An 18,919-nucleotide genomic window follows, 5' to 3' on the forward strand; every position below is an offset into this window, starting at 1 on the left:
TGCCAACAACTGCAACAGCGAGGCGAGCCGAGCAGACATGGCAGACTCTAGCCTCCAGCATGGGCGGTGGCTGGCTACTCCCACTTCTCCTCGAAGCCAGGTCAGAGCAGGTGGGCCCCACGTCTGAAATGGCAAGACTCCCGCTTGCCATCCTTTATATACAGGGTTCCTAGACTACATGTTCAGATTGGATGAGAGCAAACTTCAAGGTCTACTCTAATTGGGCTTTATTTCTATGGTCTGATTAGCTAACCTAAAACTTGTTCTCATCCAACCCAAAGCTATTCTAGTCAGGCTGAGCTGCGGCCCCTTTAAGAGGGTGTGGTGCTTCAGCCTTGAGGCGAGTGCCTGTCAGCGTGTGTGCCCCTACGGAAGCCCGCCCGGCCCGGCCAGGCCAGAGAGAAGGCAGCGGCTGCCCTCGAGAAGTCGGCGGAGGCGGCGGCGGCTGCGGCGGTGGCTGCAGCCACGGCCAACCCGGCGCGGCCACAGGGAAGTCAGCGGCCGCGACGGCGGCCCCAGCCTGGCCAGAGGGAAGTCGGCGTAGGCGGCCGCTGCGCTGTCAGAGCGAGTTTCTTTGGAGAAGCCGTGGTGGTTTCAACGTGGTAGTGTAGGACGAGACAGGTCTCTGCGGTAAGTGGCGGGGACTTGTACCCCACCAGGAATCCTCCAGACCTCCCTGCTCCTTCTCCGCGGCTCCCTGCTTTGTCTGGGATGGGTTGGTGGCACTATGGGGTGCAACACTGCCAGCGGCGAGTGATGGGTTCGGGGTGCTGTCAGGTGTTACGTTGCCCCCAGTGTGGGGGGGGGGCTGGTGTGACATCCATGACATCATTGCCAGTGTCTGGGAGCTGGTTGGGGGCACTATCCAAGGCTGCATCACCCACATGGGGAGTGGGTTGGGGGCACTGTCTGGGGCTGCAATGCTGGCGGTGGAGGATGGTTTAGGGGGTGCTACACTGCTGGTGGTGGGGGAGGGGTGGTGGTAAAGGCGTCATTGGGACTACACTGAGACAGAGGCTGGGGGGCTTGTTGGGAGAGGTGCACAGGGTTGGACTGCCTGTGGAGTGGGTTAGAGGGTTGGTGGGGGCACTCTTGGGGCCGGATACACAGCCTGAGTGGTGGGGAGGCAGCAGGTGGGTCAGGTGCTCTCAGGGATCTGAGCTGCCTGGTAAAGAGTGGGTGAGTGTGCTATTCCGGGCTCCGTGGGTTGTGGCAGGGGCAGGTTGGGTGCGCTATCAGGGGCTACCCGAGCTAGCCATGGGGGTACTTTCCAAGGTGGAGAGGGAGTTTGGAGTGCTATCGGTGGCTGCACTGCCCAAGGCAGGGAGTTGGTTGGGGGCGCTATCCAGGGCCGCACTGTTTCCGACGGGGAATCAGTTAGGGCACTCACTATTGGTTGCAGCGCCCACAGTGGGGGGTGGTTTGGGTGCCATATGGGGGCATCACTGCATGTGGTGGGGGTCTGCTTGGGGATGCTATCTGTGGCTACACTGCCCACCCCAGGGAGCCTGATGGGGTGCTATCCCGGGCTGTGCTGCCCATGGTAGGGGGGTAGTTTGCAGGTGCCTTTGAGTGCTGCAGTGTCTAAGGCAGGAGCAGGTTAGGGGCTGCCATGATGTGCTACACTGTGGGTGGTGGGGGATGGGGTGTTGGCACTGTCCTGGGGCTACACTGCCGGTGGAAGCAGGTTAGGGGCTCTGTCAGAAGCTGCACTGCCAGTGGCAGGTGATGGAAGTTTCAGTGACAGCAGTGGTCTCTGAGAGAGAAGTGGTCCTCCTCTCCCCGGACTCTAAACTCTAAAGGGCCATCTGCTGCTGCGTGGTGGGCACACATTTCTGTAGCAGACACCATGGGGTGACAGGGCCCTGTGGGTGGAGGTCTCAGGAATGGGAACCAGCACATGGGTGGGGAGGGCTGGCTGGGCTGAGTTTCTGCTCTCCTGCTTCCCGAGCACAGCCTGGGTGGTCCCAGTGGTTCCTATGGAGCGGGAAGCCCAGGCACCATGGTGTCTCCAGTCTCTACTACCTAGACAGTTTGGGCCAAAAAGAGATGCTGTGGCCTTTGGAGGGTGGGTGCGAGTGTCTTCACTGAAACTGGCCCATGCCACCCAGTGGCCAGCATGACAAGGTGGGGGTCTAATGCTACCATTCTCTTATGTCCCGTTCTAGGCTTTTCTGGCTTTTTTGCTCCATGCCACAAGAAGGAAGAGCTATCTGCTGCATGCTGGAGGCTGGAGCCTGTGGCACCACAGCTTGCCTCACTGCAGTGGGTGGCAGCGACGGAGAGTGCAGAGTGCCGGAAAGGTAGGAGCGTGGCTGGCTGCCACCAGAGCAGGGACGGGTGCAGAGGTGGCCAGGTGGCAGCCTCTGAGGCGGCCTTGGTCCCTGGGTCCCCCCCCGCTGTTTATGGCAGGCAGAGCTGGGGTTGCCACTGCTTCTGATGCACCATGTGCAGGTGGCAGCTACAGTTGAGCCGTAGGGTGGTAGTGCTGGTTTCCGTTCTTCTGTTCCTTTTTGTCCCTGGTCTAGGGCGCTGGTCACAGGTGCTGGTTACCCTACAGCCACTGGGATGGGGCTGGGCTCCAGTTCGAGTCCTCCTCCTGCCGCAGGGCCTGATTTAGGTGCCGCAGCAAGGTCTGGCCCTTAGGTCTGCATTGCTGGAGGAAGCAGGCAGGATCAGGGGTTGCCACCATGCTGCCAATTGCCATCTCTAAGTGGCAGGTGCAGCAGAATGCATGGGAGGCTGCAGGGCTGGTCTCAGCCTGGGAGTCACCCAGGGCACCTCCCCCTACCCTAAGATCCGTGCTTCCTTGGCCCAAGCCCAGAGTGTGGGGTCACAGGCTGTGGGCCCACTGCAGCACCCAGGATGAGTCTGAGCGCTGGTTTCCATCACCATGTAGCTGCGCCGCCAACCACCTAAATTAGGCACCATGGTGACATCTGGCCCTGGGATTCCTGCTGCTGGTGGGGGAGGACAGGGCCAGGGGTTGCCACTGATACTGACCTGTGCCATTTCCAGGTTGCAGCTGTGGCTGAGCCCATGGCAGATTCTTGCGGGGCTGCTCCTCAAGGGCATGGGGATCAGGGAGTGTACTGCCATCCCACCCTAGAGTCCACTTTTCCTTAGGCCTGGCTCAGAGCACAGGTTTGCAAGTGCTGGGCACTGTGCAGCCACAGAGTTGTGACTGAGCGCTTCCTGCCCTCCCACACCTGCGGGCTGACTGTGGCAGTATCTGGTCCTGGGTTCCATGCTACTGGGGTCAATGTCCAGGGATGCCACTACTGCTGCCCTATGCCATGTGTAGGTTGCTGTGGCAGCTGATCCCAGAGCTGTCAGAGCTGGTCCCAGATAGCCTGAAGGTCGCCTAGTGCACCAGCCAAAGGGTCCGTTCTTTCTTGGCCCACACCCAGAGTGAGGATTGCAGGCTCCGGGCACTGCGTCACTGGCATGGGGAGACAAGTGGTGGGGTGCTCCCTTACCTACTCCACACAAAGCCCGGGTTGTCGGGAGTCAGCTCTCTCTCCAGCATGCCCCGGTCTCATCCTTGGTCAGCCCAGAGCACAGAGGCCCACTCAGTCCTGGCTCCATATCGTGTGCCAGGCAGGCACAGAGGCACAGAGCCTCAGCAGCTTTGTGGCTGGGCTAAACTGGTGCCTGCCTCATCTTGACCATCTGCCCAAGTGGGCACAGCCTCCAGCATTGCTTCCCAGGCAGCACATCTGTTGCCCGTGGGGCACTTACTGCTTGGCCTCCCAAAGTGCTGGGATTACGGGCGTGAGCCTCTGCGCCCAGCCTGTGGGAACTGTTTTAAATGTTGGCTGAGAAGAGGAAACATTGAAAAGTGGCAGGGAAACAGCATTTCCTGACCGCACACCTCACACCAGGCATGTATCAAAAGCTCTGCTAGGAAAACATATTCAGAGAGTTCTGGTAACTTGCCTCAGGTCACACAGCAAGTGAGAGGCAGAGTGGTAGGCAAACCCAGGCCTGCTGGGCTAGTTTCTCCCCCTGTCACGTGGCCCTGGGCCACCTCTCAGGCACAGCAGAAACCCACCCAAGAAGACAAACCTCAAGGGCTGACAAGTTTGAAAAGTTGGGAAATCTCTTGTGCAAGGCTGAGACCTTTGACGCCCCTGAAGGAGTGGACTAGGGGAACTGGGCCATGCATGTGAACACCAGGCTGATGACATTTACCAGCTGCCTCCTAATGAAACCCACTCCAGGGCCTTTGCCTCTGCTGCTTCCTCACCGCACTCACTCCAGGGCCTTTGCCCCTGCTGCCTCCTCGCCACACTCACCCCAGGGCCTTTGCCCCTGCTGCCTCCTCCCCACACTCACCCCAGGGCCTTTGCCCCTGCTGCCTCCTCACCACACTCGCCCCAGGGCCTTTGCCCCTGCTGCCTCCTCACCACACTCACCCCAGGGCCTTTGCCCCTGCTGCCTCCTCACCACACTCACCCCAGGGCCTTTGCCCCTGCTGCCTCCTGCCCACACTCACCCCAGGGCCTTTGCCCCTGCTGCCTCCTGCCCACACTCACCGCAGGGCCTTTGCCCCTGCTGCCTCCTGCCCACACTCACCCCAGGGCCTTTGCCCCTGCTGCCTCCTGCCCACACTCACCCCAGGGCCTTTGCCCCTGCTGCTTCCTCACCACACTCACCCCAGTCAAATGGTATTTCTGGTTCTAGATCCTTGATGAACTGTCACACTGTCTTCCATAATGGTTGAACTAAAGTAATATTTTTCTTAAGCTGCTTATTGGTGATATGTACTCTCAAAGCAAAAACAGCCAAGTATGTTATTTTCACAGATGTCAGACTACACAAGTGTGTTTCCAAAATCTCTGGTTACTTGGGTTTCTAACCCTTCCCCTCAACTATGTAGATGGTATTCTAGTGTTTCCCTGAATTTTCTATCACATAGGAAAAGCCAGGGTCAGCCTGATTTTCATTATTTCTAAGTACTTTTCTCAGATCCCAGAATGGTTTAAAGTTTTCCAGCATTTCAATACATATTCTGCCGGGATATGTCTATGTGAGGATTTCTTTTTATAGAACATGATTTTTTTTAAAGGTCAAGAAAAAAATGTTCTTTTTGTTGTTGTTTTTTTCATTAGTTTGTTGTTTTACTCTATTCTGAAAATTTTATTGTATTAATTTTGGAGTTTTCAAATTGGATTTCACAGAGCTCTCATCATCACTTTCATGCTGTTATCCTTTTCCTCTGCATTCTTGGAGGACTTCTCCAATGTATTCTTAATATCACTGATTTGATTTTCTTTTTTTGCAGTATCAGTCTTGCTGATGAATATCTTCATGTGGATATTTAAATGCTTTTTGATTCCTTGTAAATCTTTTTGTTTTTTTAATTGTACTTTAGGTTCTGAGTTACATTTTCAGATCATGCAGGATTGTTGCATAGGTACACACATGGGAATGTGGTTCGCTGCCTCCATCCCTTCATCTCCCACATCTGTCATTTCTCCCCATGTTATCCCTCCCTGACCTCCCCATCCTCCCTCGCTGTCCCTCCCTAGGCCCCCACAGCAGAACCCCGTGTGTGATGTTCCCCTCCCTGTGTCCATGTGTTCTCATTGTTCAACACCTGCCTATGAGTGAGAACATGTGGTGTTTGATTTTCTGTTCTTGTGTCAGTTTGCTGAGAATGCTGGTTTCCAGATTCATCCATGTTCCTACAAATGACATGAACTCATCATTTCTTATGGCTGCATAGTATTCCATAGTGTATGTGTGCCACATTTTCCTTGTCCAGTCTATCGTCGATGGGCATTTGGTTTGGTTCCAGGTATTTGCTATTGTAAACAGTGCCATTATGAACATATGTGTGCATGTGTCCTTATAATAGAATGATTTATAATCCTCTGCGTATATTACTCAGTAATGGGATTGCTGGGTCAAATGGAATTTCTATTTCTAGGTCCTTGAGGAAGTGCCACACTGTCTTCCACAATGGTTGACCTGGTTTACACTCCTACCAGCAATGTTAAAGTGTTCCTACTTCTCCACATCCTCTACAGCATCTGTTGTCTCCAGATTTTTTAATGATCGCCATTCTGACTGGCGTGAGATGATATCTCAATGTGGTTTTTATTTGGATTTCTCTAATAATCAGTGATGATGAGCATTTTTTCATGTTTGTTGGCCTCATATATGCCTTCTTTTGAAAAGTGTCCATATCTTTCTCTCACTTTTGGATGGGTTTGTTTGCTTTTTACTTGTATATCTGTTTTAGTTCTTTGTAGATTCTGGATATTAGCCCTTTGTCAGATGGGTAGATTGCAAAATTTTTTCCCATTCTGTTGGTTGCTGGTTCACTCTGTTGATTGTTTCTTTTGCTGTACAGAAGCTCTTGAGTTTAATTATGTCCCAGTTGTCTATTTTGGCTTTTGTTGCCAATGATTTTGGTGTTTTAGTCATGAAGTCCTTGCCTATGTTACATATATTCCTTTTCATTTCCTTCCATTTCATTTTTTTTTTTCCTTTTTTTCTTTTTCGTGAGGCAGAGCCTTACTCTGTTGCCTAGGCTGGTGTGCAGTAGCACCATCTCAGCTCACTGCAACCTTTGCCTCCTGGATTCAAGCAATTTTCTGTCTTTGCTTCCTGAGTAGCTAGAATTACAGGTGCCCACCACCGCTCCTAGCTAATTTTTTGTATTTGGGAAGTAATTGGGTCATGAGAGCATGAACCTACATCACAGGGCTATTTCCTAAATGCTGGGCTAGTTTAATTCCCACAAGCTCTCATTTTGTGGGGAGGAATTTCCACCCAAAGGCCCCACCACCAGGATGTGGAAAAGCTGAAACCTGAGCTCAGATCATACCAACTAAATCCAGTTCCCATCACCCCATGATGCAGCCTTCAAGCCCCTTCCCCCTGGAATGATGACATAGCGGTGGGCTTGGCCATGCACTGCCTGACCCTGGCCAGCAGTGAACCGAGGAGACCACCCAGCTGGGACCCAGGGAGGAGGCAAAGAGAAGACCCCTCAGCAGGGTCTGTTTCTCCTGCCTGGGCTTGTCCTGCATCCAGGGCCAATGTGGTCCTAGGGGGTATCCAGAACCCTCCCTTCCTTTTCCAGGTGTCCCCAGAGCTTCAGAAAAGTCTGTGCTTAAAGAAAGATTCAATGAAATCATTTTCAAAAAAGAGGATACATACATACATACATGCATACATACTTACATACAGAAGCAGGAGTGTACAAGCCCGGGCAACATAGCAAGACCCCACCTCTACCAAAAAAAAAAAAAAAATTAGCCAGGCATGGGGATGCATGCCTGTTGTCCCAGCTACTCAGGAGGCTGGGTCAGGAGGATCGCTTGAGCCTAGGAGTTCAAGGCTGCAGTGATCTTTGATTGTGCTGTTGCACTCCAGCCTGGGCAACAGAGCAAGATTGTGCCTCTAAAAATAAATTTTTTTTTAAAAGGAAGTATGACTGTGTGTCTGTGTCAGAGCATGCAAATTCGACAGGTGTGTGTGTATGAGAGAGAAAAGACCACACACACACACACACATGATGGAAAGAATGAGGACAGTTAAAGGAAGGAGAGACACACACACCCCCTCAGCCAGAGTGACACTGAGAGGCCTGGCCCACTGGCTGAGGGGGGGGGCTCAGTTGTTTGAAGTGGCTTGGGTTGAACCAAATAAACAAATGTCACAGCTCTAGAACTGGCACACCCGGCACCCCATTGAATTTTCATTTTTGTTTTTTTAACAAAAACAGGGTCTGTTTCCCAGGCTAGTCTCAAACTCCTGGGCTCAAGTGATCTAATCGCCTTGGCCTCCCAAAGTGCTGGGATTACAGGCATGAGCCACCAAGTTTCACCTACTGAATTTTCAGAAAAGCACCATGAGGTCGCTCTTCTAATCCATGTTACATCTGGTGGGGCTAAGGCTCGGGAGGGGAAGCCTGCTGCTCAGGGTTACTTGTGACACTTGATGAGTTGCCTGTGAGCCAATTCATTCCAAGCCCAAGCCCTTCTCCCATGCACCAGCATGTCCAGGTCCCTCGGCAGCAAGGACACAACCCTCAACTGTGGGTCTCTTCAGGCCTCTTCACGCCCCACAAGTGGCATGTTCATACATTGGCTCTTGCCTTTGTGTGCATTAATTCATTTGTGTGCATTCATTCATTCATTCTTTGGTGTGTGTATTCATTCATTCCTTTGTGTGTGCATTCACTCATTTCTTTGGGCATTCATTCACTCATTGCTTTGTATGTGCAGTCATTCATTGCCCCCTTCCTCCCTCCCCCCCTTCTTCCCTCCCTTCCTTCCTTCCTGCCTCCCTCCTTTTCTCTGGTGCCCCATTTCCTCCCTCCTTCCCTCCCTCCCTCCCTTTCTTCCTCACACATTTTTGACCCCTCAGGGCTATGCTCATTCCATGTGCTTATTGGCTCCCATCTAGGTCATACTGGGTAAGAACAGAGAGGACACTTCTGCCGGGCCATTGGCTGGGACCTAGTCCAAGGCAGTGAGCTGTAAGTGGGAAAGGACCACCATGCAAGAGCTCAGCAGGACATGGAGGCCTGACAAGGCTGGGGGGTGGGAGAAACACATCCTGGGTGCCTTCTCCAGCCTCCCCTCCCCACTGCTACTCATTCACTCAACACCTATCAGGGGCTGCTCGGGGCCTGACCCCACCTGCCCTCCTCCAGCTCACAGGGCCAGGGTGCCCAGAGAGAATTACAGGACCAGTCTGGGTGCAGTGGTTCATGCCTATAATCCCAGTACCTTGGGAGGCTATGGCAGGTGAGTCACTTGAGGTCAGGAGTTTGAGACCAGCCTGGCCAACATGGTAAAAACCCATCTCTATTAAAAATACCAAAAATTAGCTTGGCCCACGTGATGGTACATACCTGTATCCCAGCTACTAGAGAGGCTGAGGCAGGAGAATGACTTGAACCTGGGAGTTGGAGATTGCAGTGAGCTGAGATTATGCCACTGCATTCCAGCCTGAGTGAAAGAGCAAGACTCCAACTTAAAAATAAAAGAGAGGCTGGGCAAGGTGACTCACGCCTGTAATCCCAGCACTTTGGGAGGCTGAGACAGGCAGATCACGAGGTGAGCTGCATGAGTCTTTGCATGAGTTCCCTGTTTTATGATTCTGTGTAAAGTCTCTGAGGCCTTTGTCAGGTGTGAGGCCTCTGTGTGAGAACCAAGGAAGGTCTCTGAAATTTGCAGGAGATCTCTGTGGGACTGAATCAAGTCTCTCAGTGTGGTCTCTGTGGGGTTCTCCAAAGGGGTCTGTGTGAGGACTCTGGGAATATCAGTGCTGTGTCTCTGGGGCACCATGAGGTCTCTGAGAGCTCTGTGGGGTCTCTGGAGGCTGCAGTGTGTCTCTCTCTGTGGCAGTGAGTGGTCCCGGTGGGCTCTCTACAAGTTGTCTTTGTGAGGTTTCTGTGGGATGTCTCTGTGGTCTCCACTGCTGGCCTCGCTGCACCCCATGGGAGACTGAGGGGTAAGGGCTTGCTTGCGCCTTCCTATGTTCTTGTTGGTTGGCCAGCGTTTCCTGTGGTGCTTCTCCTGGCCTGAGCTGTGGGGTCCACATGTCCAGCTCCTCCATGTCCCAGAACTCACCTATCAGTTTCCTGAGGGAACCCAGCAGCAGCCAGGCATGGCCCATCCTCAGTAGTCAGGGTCCCAGCTCTGTGACTCTCTCTCCTGAGCTCCCCAGGGGGACCGGAGCTGATCTCTACTCCAGGTCCCAACCCCTCCTGCTGGTCCTGGCTCTGCTGTCACTGCTGGGTCCACCTTGGAGGCTGCCTCAGTCATCTGGGCCCCAGACAGACCTGGCCCTAGGACAGGCTACATGCTGGGGACTGTTGCTTACTGCCCCCTTTACCCCAAGTGCCAACCAGTCGCACATGCTGGGGGCAGGGCTATTTCTATTTTCATCTAAATCAGTGGCACCACCTGGCACAGTCCTCTCCACCATGGAAATGAGGCCCCTGGAACTGGGCCTCCTGCATGCCTGTATGTGCATAAGGCACAGAAACTCCCTCTAGAGACCTCACACTCCTCTCCCTGATTTGTAGGGACCTCCTGCTTTCCCATACGGAGAGGGCCCAGAGAGGAGGAAGCTGTGCTGAAAGCAGAGGGAGACAGAGCAGGAATGGCTCCAGCCATGCCCACCCCCTGCTCATTCTGGACAGGTCACTTCCAGCTGCCTTGTGTGTTCAAATCCTATCTGCCTGCCTGCCTCTTCCCCTGCTGGTCTGTGGGGCAAGAAAGGACCTCAGGAGCCGGGGGAGATTTGCTGTGTGACCCCAGCTCAGCTGCTGGGGTCCTTCTAAGTCACCACCTCTCGCCTGGGGGCAGTCCTGGGGCTACGTGTATATTAAAGGACACCAGACTCTCAAGTCATGCCTGGGGTTCTCTAGTCCTTGCTTTTTCACCTATCGTCAACACATCCTTTTAAAAATTCAATAGGTAGGCCAGGTACAGTGGCTCATGCCTGTAATCCTAGCACTTTGGGAGGCCAAGGCTGGTAGATCACCGGAGGTCGGGAGTTTGAGACCAGCCTGGCCAAATGGCAAAACCCCATCTCTATTAAAAATGTAAAAAATTAGCCAGGTGTGGTGGTGGGTGCCTATAATCTCAGCTACTTGGAAAACTGAGGCAGAAGAATCACTTGAACCCAGGGGCTGGAGGTTGCAGTGAACTGAGATTATACCACTGTACTTCAGCCTAGGCAAAAGAGTGAAACTCTGTCTCTGTCTCAAAAAAAAAAAATTCAGTAGGTTACTATGTGCAAGCTTATTAAAGATGTTAAGAAATTCATCTTCCCTTATCCACTTTGCCTTCTCACTAGTCTGGCCCTCTGTGTTTGGGGTAAATGCGTTTTTAGGTCTGTGGTCTGGGAGCTGGAACAGGGACAGATCCTGGGGTGGGGCCAGGATGAGCCATAGGCCCCTCAATGCCTGCGGAAGGGGTTGGAATGTCAGAGGCTCCCAGGTCATGGCACTGCCTACAGAGTCCTCACACCACTTTGCCTCCTTTTCAATTCTTTGTCTGCATCCCGCTGTAGTTCCACAGAGTCCCACCATTGGTAGCCTCTGCACACACAGGCATGCCCTGCCCCATTCACCCAGAACTACTTCTCTGAAGCTGAGACACACATAGGTGAGACAGACAAAGGCAGGTGACCCAGGAGCAGGGTCATTCACTCACTTCAGGCAGGGGAGCTTACAGTCCTCAGCAGCCTCCATGAAGGCCTGCCCCCACCCCCCATTTTTACATCCACAGTGCTGGAAGATCTCTCCCCACCCCCACTCCAGAGTGCAAGAAAGGGAGAGGCAGTGGGATGGGGACTGTGTGCTTTGTATGTAGGCTGAGCTAAGAGGGCCCATCTCCATCCCAGCCTTTGCGAGGGAGAGAAGGGGCTTCCCAAGGGCAGGCATTATCTACTCTCCCCCAGGATATCCAGGGTCAAGACTTCCCTGGCTTCTGAACTCAGGGCCCACACTCTCCCACCTGAGCTTCCACTATTTTGTGACACATGAAGCTACTTGACTGTGGCAGTTCCTGGAGCCTGCATGGAGATATTCAGTCCTATGACATCTCTGCAAACCTTATTCCTACAGCTGCATAAAGTTTGAGGTAGAGAGTAAGTAGTAGAAAGATGGATTGAACAATATCTTTGAGTGGGATCTTCGTAGGTGTTCTCATCTTGTTTTTAGAATTTTTTGTTGTTTGTGTGAAGACAGTATTATGGAAACCTAAGTTTCAGTGAAAGAACTCAGGATGAAGATGGGCTTACAACACCACTCTCAGAATCCCTCCATGTCCTGTCACTTCTAGAAAACAAGCCCACACCAAGCACAACACAAATAAAAGATATTATCCTTTTATGGGGGGAAAAAAGGAGATATTTGTTTATTTTGGAATATTAAATGTTCTGTCTTCAGTCTGCCCTGAGGGGCGCTGACTGGGGAGACAGCCTTTTTGGGGAGCAAGAGTTGGGGCTGTCCTGGCCCCATTGCTCATTGTTGTGCCGGACACTTTTCAAGGACTGTTGATCTCTGATATGCTTCTCTCTGTTGGGGTAACTCTGGCTCTTGAGAGTGGCTTGTTGACTGCTGGCTGCATAGCCCAGCATTCTGCTGTGTTCCGGGTGGAAGAGGTGCCTGCAGTTGCAGGGAAACCCACAGACTGGGGCTTGGAACTCCTGTTTGTGCTGATTTACGTTAGAGGCATGATGCTCACAGCAAAGTGTCATTTTTTTTCTCCAGCATGTGTCCAGCTGCTGCCGTGAGCCCCTCAGTTTCAGCACAGCTGCTGTACACATGTGATATGTTTTTTACTATTTTCTGGCTCTTGGCAGTGACTGGTACTGGCTTGCTTTTTTTTCACTGAAAAGACCTGCTGAAAAAATTGATGTTTTTCCGAAGTCGCTTATTGAAGGAGGCTGTTTCTTTGACGGCAGCAGCCAGAAGCCTTCATTCTGATGGGTTTTTCTGTTTTCCTGACTGGGGTGAGTTGGAGATTCCTCAGTTCTTCAAGCCTTTCTTCACATTTCTCTAAGTTGGGCTTCGCTGGGTTCTCACTGTTGTGAGTAGGGGTAAACATCCGGCTCTGGCTCTTGCATGAGCCTTGACATTTCGGGTTCTTGGGCTCCTTGTACCCCGGGTTTCTCCTTCTGGCTGCCATAAGGTCACATAGCTCCCGGGAAGCCTGCATGTTCCCGGTAGGCATGCTCTGGAGACAGCCGTGGAGCACTTGAGAAGTCAAACTCTCTGTAGCAAGGGGAAAGTCAGTAAAACCATCCGGAGGGAGCACAACAGTGCCACAAACTTGAGGCTGGGTCTCTGAGTTAGGGAGTTGAGAGCCTTTACTGGTCTTTGGACCCTCTGAACCACTCACATCCTTACGTGTGGCTTGGAGGTTTGCCAGCATAAAGGCTCCCAAGGAGACTCTGGGTTGTGGCGCTGCCTCCATGGTCTCTCCAGCCCTTGAAGATTGGGCTTCTAAGCTCCCACTCTGCTGGGCACTGCCTGTGAGGCTGCACGTGAGGGGCTTATAAGGCCACCTGTCCTCCTGTCCAGCTGGAGGAGGCTTCAAGGACCCATGGGCATTCCAAGATGGGATCCCTTGTGGGGCCATCTGGAACTTGGTAAATATGGGTGAAGACACCAGAAGACTGTCTGGCGTCTGAACAGATGCTTTGGTCAGCACCTGATTTCTCAGACCTGCTGGTAGTGACTCTCTTAGGAACGTGGCTTTCTCAACTTTTGAGCTAGGGTTAGATTCATAGGTGGCTGAGGAGGGACTGGCAAGCTGTGTTAGGGATAAGGATGGAACTTTTTCCAGTTTAAAGAGCTTAATGGGCTTGAGGACCCTGAGGGGTAGGCTCCAGTTGTGTTTGGCCCACAGCCTCACAATATGGTGTCCCAGCACCTGTTGAGTGCACAGATCGAGGAAGGAAAGCTCCTGGGACGTGTTCACACTGGCTCTTTCACTTTTCGGGGGTGTTAGATTGCTGGTCTTCATGTGGGTGTTGGACAGGGAAAAAGCCTGGTTGACAGCAAGGCAGGATTGACACACACGAATGGGGATAAAGCCCTCATTGATCTGGCCCAACTTCTTGCCCACATGGGCTTTCAGGGTGTTTTCTATACGATTTCTCTCTGTGCATCTTAATAAATCACTTTCTGAGTCTCTCCTCAGGGGCATCTTCAAGTCTCTTTCCGATTCCTCAGAGACTTGAGGTTCTGCCCCCAGAACCTTCCCTGGGAAGCTTTTCATGCACCTGGCTAGATTTTGCGGGGTCTGACCCCGAATTTGTCCTAGAGGTGTGCACAGATTACTCTCTGGTGGGAACATCACCTTCTGTATGTCCTTGCTGCTTTCGCCCATGGACTTGGAGAACTGCAAGGGTCTGAGTTTGCCGCTGGCCTGACTTGTCCCTGGCAATTTCTCCTGAGGCTGCATCAGATCCGGAGACTCTTGGGTCGTTCCCAGGTTGATCTGGAGTTCAGGACTGACTGGAAAGTTCTCAGGAATGATTGCTGTCAAGCTACCCTGGGGAAGGTTAGGAGTGGAGGCACTAAAGACATCCTGAGGTTTTTGTGCCCTAGAGGGTAAAGCCAACCCACTTTCTAGTTGTTTAGAAGACCATTCAGGGTGCTGCATTTCAGGTAAGGTGAGAGCTTGCGTCTTATTCTGTGACACAGGGCAAGCTACTTCAGAATTATTAATCGGGGATGCAAAAGCAGGAGATTGGACTGGGAAAGAGGATTGAAGACGGGCCTGAACCTCTGCCTGAGCCATGTGTGAGAGCTGGAATTGGGGTGTGGGCGAAATAAAGGGTTGGGATTCAGGCCTCAGATGGGGAAGGCACTGGGCCTGGTAAAGCAGTGGAGACATTGTAGTCTCTGTTTGAACTGGGCGGACATTGGGAATGCCATTGAACAAGAAGGGAGGAGACTGTAAAGCATAAGATCTCTCAGAAACCCAGGCATTAGCCACCAAGGATTCTCTGTGCAGAGAGGGGAGGCCCCAAAAAGCTGGCTACAATTCTTCTGAAAATGTTCTTTCAGGATTCCAGGATCTGAGAGCTTCTGAGGACTGGACAGTTGTTTCAAGTCTTCCATGTCCCAGACAGGTTTTAGGGTTGTGGTGTCCTGCTCAGCATTCAATGATTTCACCAAATTCCCAAAAGAATTCAAGTGCTTTTCTGTGTTCATTTGTTTTGGAAATTATCCATCTTTTTCTTTTTCCTCCAGAATGTTGATCCTGGCTCTTTCTGTGACTTGTATTCCCATGACATTCTGGCCATCAGAGCTGAGCAAAAAGGGGCTTCCAGCTTCCATCTGGCTGTTTGTGGGGTCTCCCAAGGACAAGGTTTCTGGTGGGTGGCCAGAATGATGATCCTGCTGGACCGATGGGTTGGAGACGCACCAGGTTCTGGTAGTTTCCTGACACCAGAATGCAGACACAGAGACATGACTGCTTGAGCAGTCAAGGCCTGAGATAGCTGGGCCAGAAGTCGCCAAATCCTCACACAGAGATGAGCTTTGATGGATGGTGCCCAGTGGAAGCGCCACTGAGTCACAGTGAGACGGAGTCATCAGAGTGGAGTCCCGCAGGGGAGGAGCAATGAAGCCTTTCGGAGGAGGCGGAGAGCAGGCCAGAAGATCAGGGGTGTATGGTGGGTTAGGGAAAAGCACAAGTGGCTCAGGTGAGGGGTGTTCCAGGGGAAGGGAAGGCTCTGGTGGTTGCGAGGCACTCCGAGGGGAGACTGAGGTGGCCATTGGGCCTGGTGATGGGGTGGAGACCAGAGGCGAAGGATGCTGGGTTTGAGGATCCGGGGAAGCTAATGGGCAAAGCATGGGAGTGGCATCTTCTATCGGCTGCTGAGGGGACTGGGAGGCTCCATCAGGTGCTCTTTTGCACTCCTCACCTGGGGGATATGGACCAGAGAGCTGACCAAAGTTACCTTTCTCAGGATGAGGCCCCAGGATGCTGCAGGAGACAGGAGGCACAAGCTGCCACCAGGAGCAGGTAGGGCCATAGGGCAGAGTGGGCACGTGGGGTCCGGCCCCTCCACCACCTTACACCCAGACCCCCCAATTCTTCTATGTCCCTCTACTGCCTTACAGCCAGAACCCCCAATTCTCCTATGCCCCTCCACTGCCCCACACCCTGACCCCCAATTCTCCTATGCCCCTCCACTGCCCCACACCGACTGCCCAATTCTCCTCCTATGTCCCTCCACCACCCCACACACTGACTGCCCAATTCTCCTATGTCCCTCCACCACCCCACACGCTGACTGCCCAATTCTCCTATGTCCCTCCACCACCCCACATCCTGACTGCCCAATTCTCCTATGTCCCTCCTCCACTCCACATGCTGACTGCCCAATTCTCCTATGCCCCTCCACCGCCCTGCACCCAGACTCCCCAATTCTTCTCCTACCCCTTGCTCCAGGGTTTTTACTTTCATCCTCTGTCCCCCTGGTCTCCCCATTCCAGGTCAGCTTCAGGCTGCCATAAGGCCCTGGGGTCAAATCCCAGCCCGGTAAGAAGGATGCAGGGAAGGGGAAGTGCCTCACCGCTGCAGTTGTGAAAGCAAGTTCAGAATCCCCTCCTGGCCTATCAGGAAGTCTCTAGAAGCTGGAAATCAGGAGACCGGGTTAGGGCAGTGAGGGAGGGACCTGGGATCTCACAGGAGGCTGAGTGGATGTTTCTTGAGGGAAGACCATGGGGAGTCAGACCCTGGAAACGACATCTGTGTCCAAGGCCACATGGCCTGGACAGTGAGAGCGAGGCACGGAGAGCAAGCCTTTGTTGTCCACAAAGGGCTTCCACACATAGACCCCCCCATCCCCATAGTTCTCAAAGCTGCCCTGTGGGGAGAAAGGACTGGGGTGGTCTCAAAGAGGAATCAGCCTTAGCGGAGTTGAACAGCTGTCCACAGCCCCCTCACCCTTCTCCTGATTCAGACAGGCATTGGTCTCCTCCCCCTACACTGTGCCCTGCTGGGGAACACCCAGTCCTTGGCCCACCATGGATTCATGCCAGCACGGAATCTGAGAGGGACCCGGGGTTCTGATTTCCTTCCTAGGAGCCCCCACCTCAGGCTTCTTCAGTTGACTTCCTCAGACAGAGTCGCTTTTCTCCGGGGACAAATGAGATCAAATGAACTCTAGTGTGCCCCGGCAGAGCCTTACCTTTCCGACAGTAGTTTTTCTTCCTGCCTTTGGGCCTCCCCCTCCACTGACCTCGACACTGGGACAGAAGATGACCCTGGGAGAGAAGGTGACCCTGGGAGACAAGAAAGGGCGAGGGGCTGAGACCAGCTCTCGCTCTCCGCCCCCAGTCCAGCGGCGGTGCTCACGAACCGCACAGCTCTCTTGTCTTGCTCAGGGAGCGGTGTGCTTCCTCCCACTCATGTTTAAGTGGATGATAAACTGCTTTTCTTCTTAGAAAAACACGAAGAGGGGGCCAGACGGGGTGGCTCACGCCTGTAATCCAAGCATTTGGGGAAGCCAAGAAGGGTGGATCACCTGAGATCAGAAGTTTGAGACCAGCCTCGCCAGCATAGTGAAACCCTGTCTCTACTAAAAATAACAAAAATTAGCCAGGCATGGTGGTGCATGCCTGTAATCTCAGCTACTCCGGAGGCTGAGGCAGGAGAACTGCTTGAACCTGGGAAGCAGAGGCTGCAGTGAGCCGAGATCCCCATTGCACTCCAGCCAGGGCGACAAGAGTGAGACTCCATCTCAAAAAACAAACAAACAATAAAACCCACCACAAAGAGGGATTTTATATATGAGGAAATATATATATATTATATTTCATATATAAACTATAATATAATGTATAATATATAATATAATTAAGTAACAGTAGAGGTGCTCCTCTACTTGACAAACACCCAGCCTCAGGCCCGCTGGCACACCTGAGCTGTCAGGTAGGATTCTGCTTCTCAGGAGATCAGAAGAGACTCCAGGCCCAGGTGGGAGGCCCTCAGAGGCTCAGCACAGCCCCCAGATTACCCCACACAGATGAGGCTGGGTCCCCAGCCACCTGCCCCAGGAAGGGGCTTATGAGTGCCCTCCCACAGAGACCTCCCCCATGTCCTGACTGGTCCTCACCACTGAGTCCAGGGGTTTGGTTTTGCTGGCGCCTCCTGTGCTCCCCCACAGATGGACTTAGAGTTTGGGATGGAAATCCCAGTCCCTACCAACCCCTGGCTGCTCTGCCTCTCCCTGGAAGGACCATGTTCTGGTCTCTCCTGACACTTCTCATTGAGGAAGTCTCTCCACTGGATTTGGAAAAGTAGAGCTAATAATAGAAAGAAAGGATAGAATTGTGCTGTGTGGGTCCAGCCTGAGGGCTCCTTACCATTCTCTTCTCCCCGGGTGATGGTGAGGGTGGGTCACGATGGAAGAGAGGCAGGGGGCTAATAGGAAATATAACCCCACAACAAATACCAGGGTGAGGAAGATATCTAACACTCATGGTGTAAAGCTGGGGGTGTTTATCCACAAATCACTAAGAAATTTTAGAGGAAACGGAATATTTGCCATCTGAATAGGTATGCTGCCTTCAAGCAACTGAGCTCTGGGCATTCCCTTGCAGACTAGTGACTGGGGCCCAGGCCTGCATCACAGAGCTGGGGCCTTCATATCACAAAGGGCCCCTGATGGGGGAGGGGCAGTGAGAGGGGGAGGCTGAAGCACAGCCTCTCCCCACCCCGCAAGTCCTGGATCCCTCTACCCTACCCCCTTCCAGATTCCTCCTTCCCACTAAGTTTTGTCAGTGACAGAGGCTCAGCCAATTTTCTGTTCTTTCTCCCTGGAACACAGATATTATTTGGTTCCTTTTATCTGTTGGAGATGGTGGTATGAGGTTATCTATTTTATAATCCTTGAAATCTGAAGTTGACTCTGAAACTTTGACTATGTACCATGGATTTTTATTCTCAGAATCTCATTCATTCTCAACTCTAGCTTTCCCACACAATGTTTTTGTCTTATATCAATCCAGGGACAAAATGTAAATTTGTTTTACTCTTATTTAGTTTTGTAAATTTTGAATAGTAAGGGTTTTTTTTAATTGTTTCCATTTCACTTTCAATCAAAGGGACCTAGCCACATACAATTAAGATAATTTCTTAAAATTTTATTTGTGTGTTTATTTTCTTTATAGTTCTGGGGTACATGTGCAGGACGGCAGTTTTCTTACATGGGTAAATGTGTACCATGGTAGTTTGCTGCATCTGTCATCCCATCATCTAGGTATTAAACTCAGCATGCATTAGCCATTTTTTCTGATGCTTTCCCTACCACTGCCCTCCCCCAACAAGTGCCAGTGTGTTGTTCTCCTCCCTGTGTCCACATGGTCTCATTGTTCAGCTCCCACTTATAAGTGATAACATGTAATATTTGCTTT

General features: G+C 52.2%; 1 long non-coding RNA gene and 1 pseudogene across 2 annotated transcripts; one reads left to right on the forward strand and one right to left on the reverse strand.

The window, feature by feature from the left end:
• The first annotated feature begins 396 nt into the window (after window positions 1–396).
• Window positions 397–11,304, forward strand: LOC144579730 (uncharacterized). The gene is made up of 3 exons (XR_013527940.1): window positions 397–630; window positions 2,169–2,303; window positions 10,055–11,304. It is a non-coding gene; the product is annotated as an uncharacterized LOC144579730 (long non-coding RNA).
• A 179-nt stretch (window positions 11,305–11,483) lies between these two features.
• On the reverse strand, window positions 11,484–18,109 carry LOC100400174 (spermatogenesis-associated protein 31A6-like; annotated as a pseudogene). The gene is made up of 4 exons (XR_013527939.1): window positions 17,870–18,109; window positions 16,693–16,786; window positions 16,075–16,135; window positions 11,484–15,482 (listed from the first exon to the last, which is right to left on the reverse strand). The product of XR_013527939.1 is annotated as a spermatogenesis-associated protein 31A6-like (transcript).
• Between the last annotated feature and the right edge of the window lie 810 nt (window positions 18,110–18,919).

This window comes from Callithrix jacchus, chromosome 16 (assembly GCF_049354715.1).
Source record: "Callithrix jacchus isolate 240 chromosome 16, calJac240_pri, whole genome shotgun sequence".
Taxonomy (NCBI): Eukaryota; Metazoa; Chordata; class Mammalia; order Primates; family Cebidae; genus Callithrix; species Callithrix jacchus.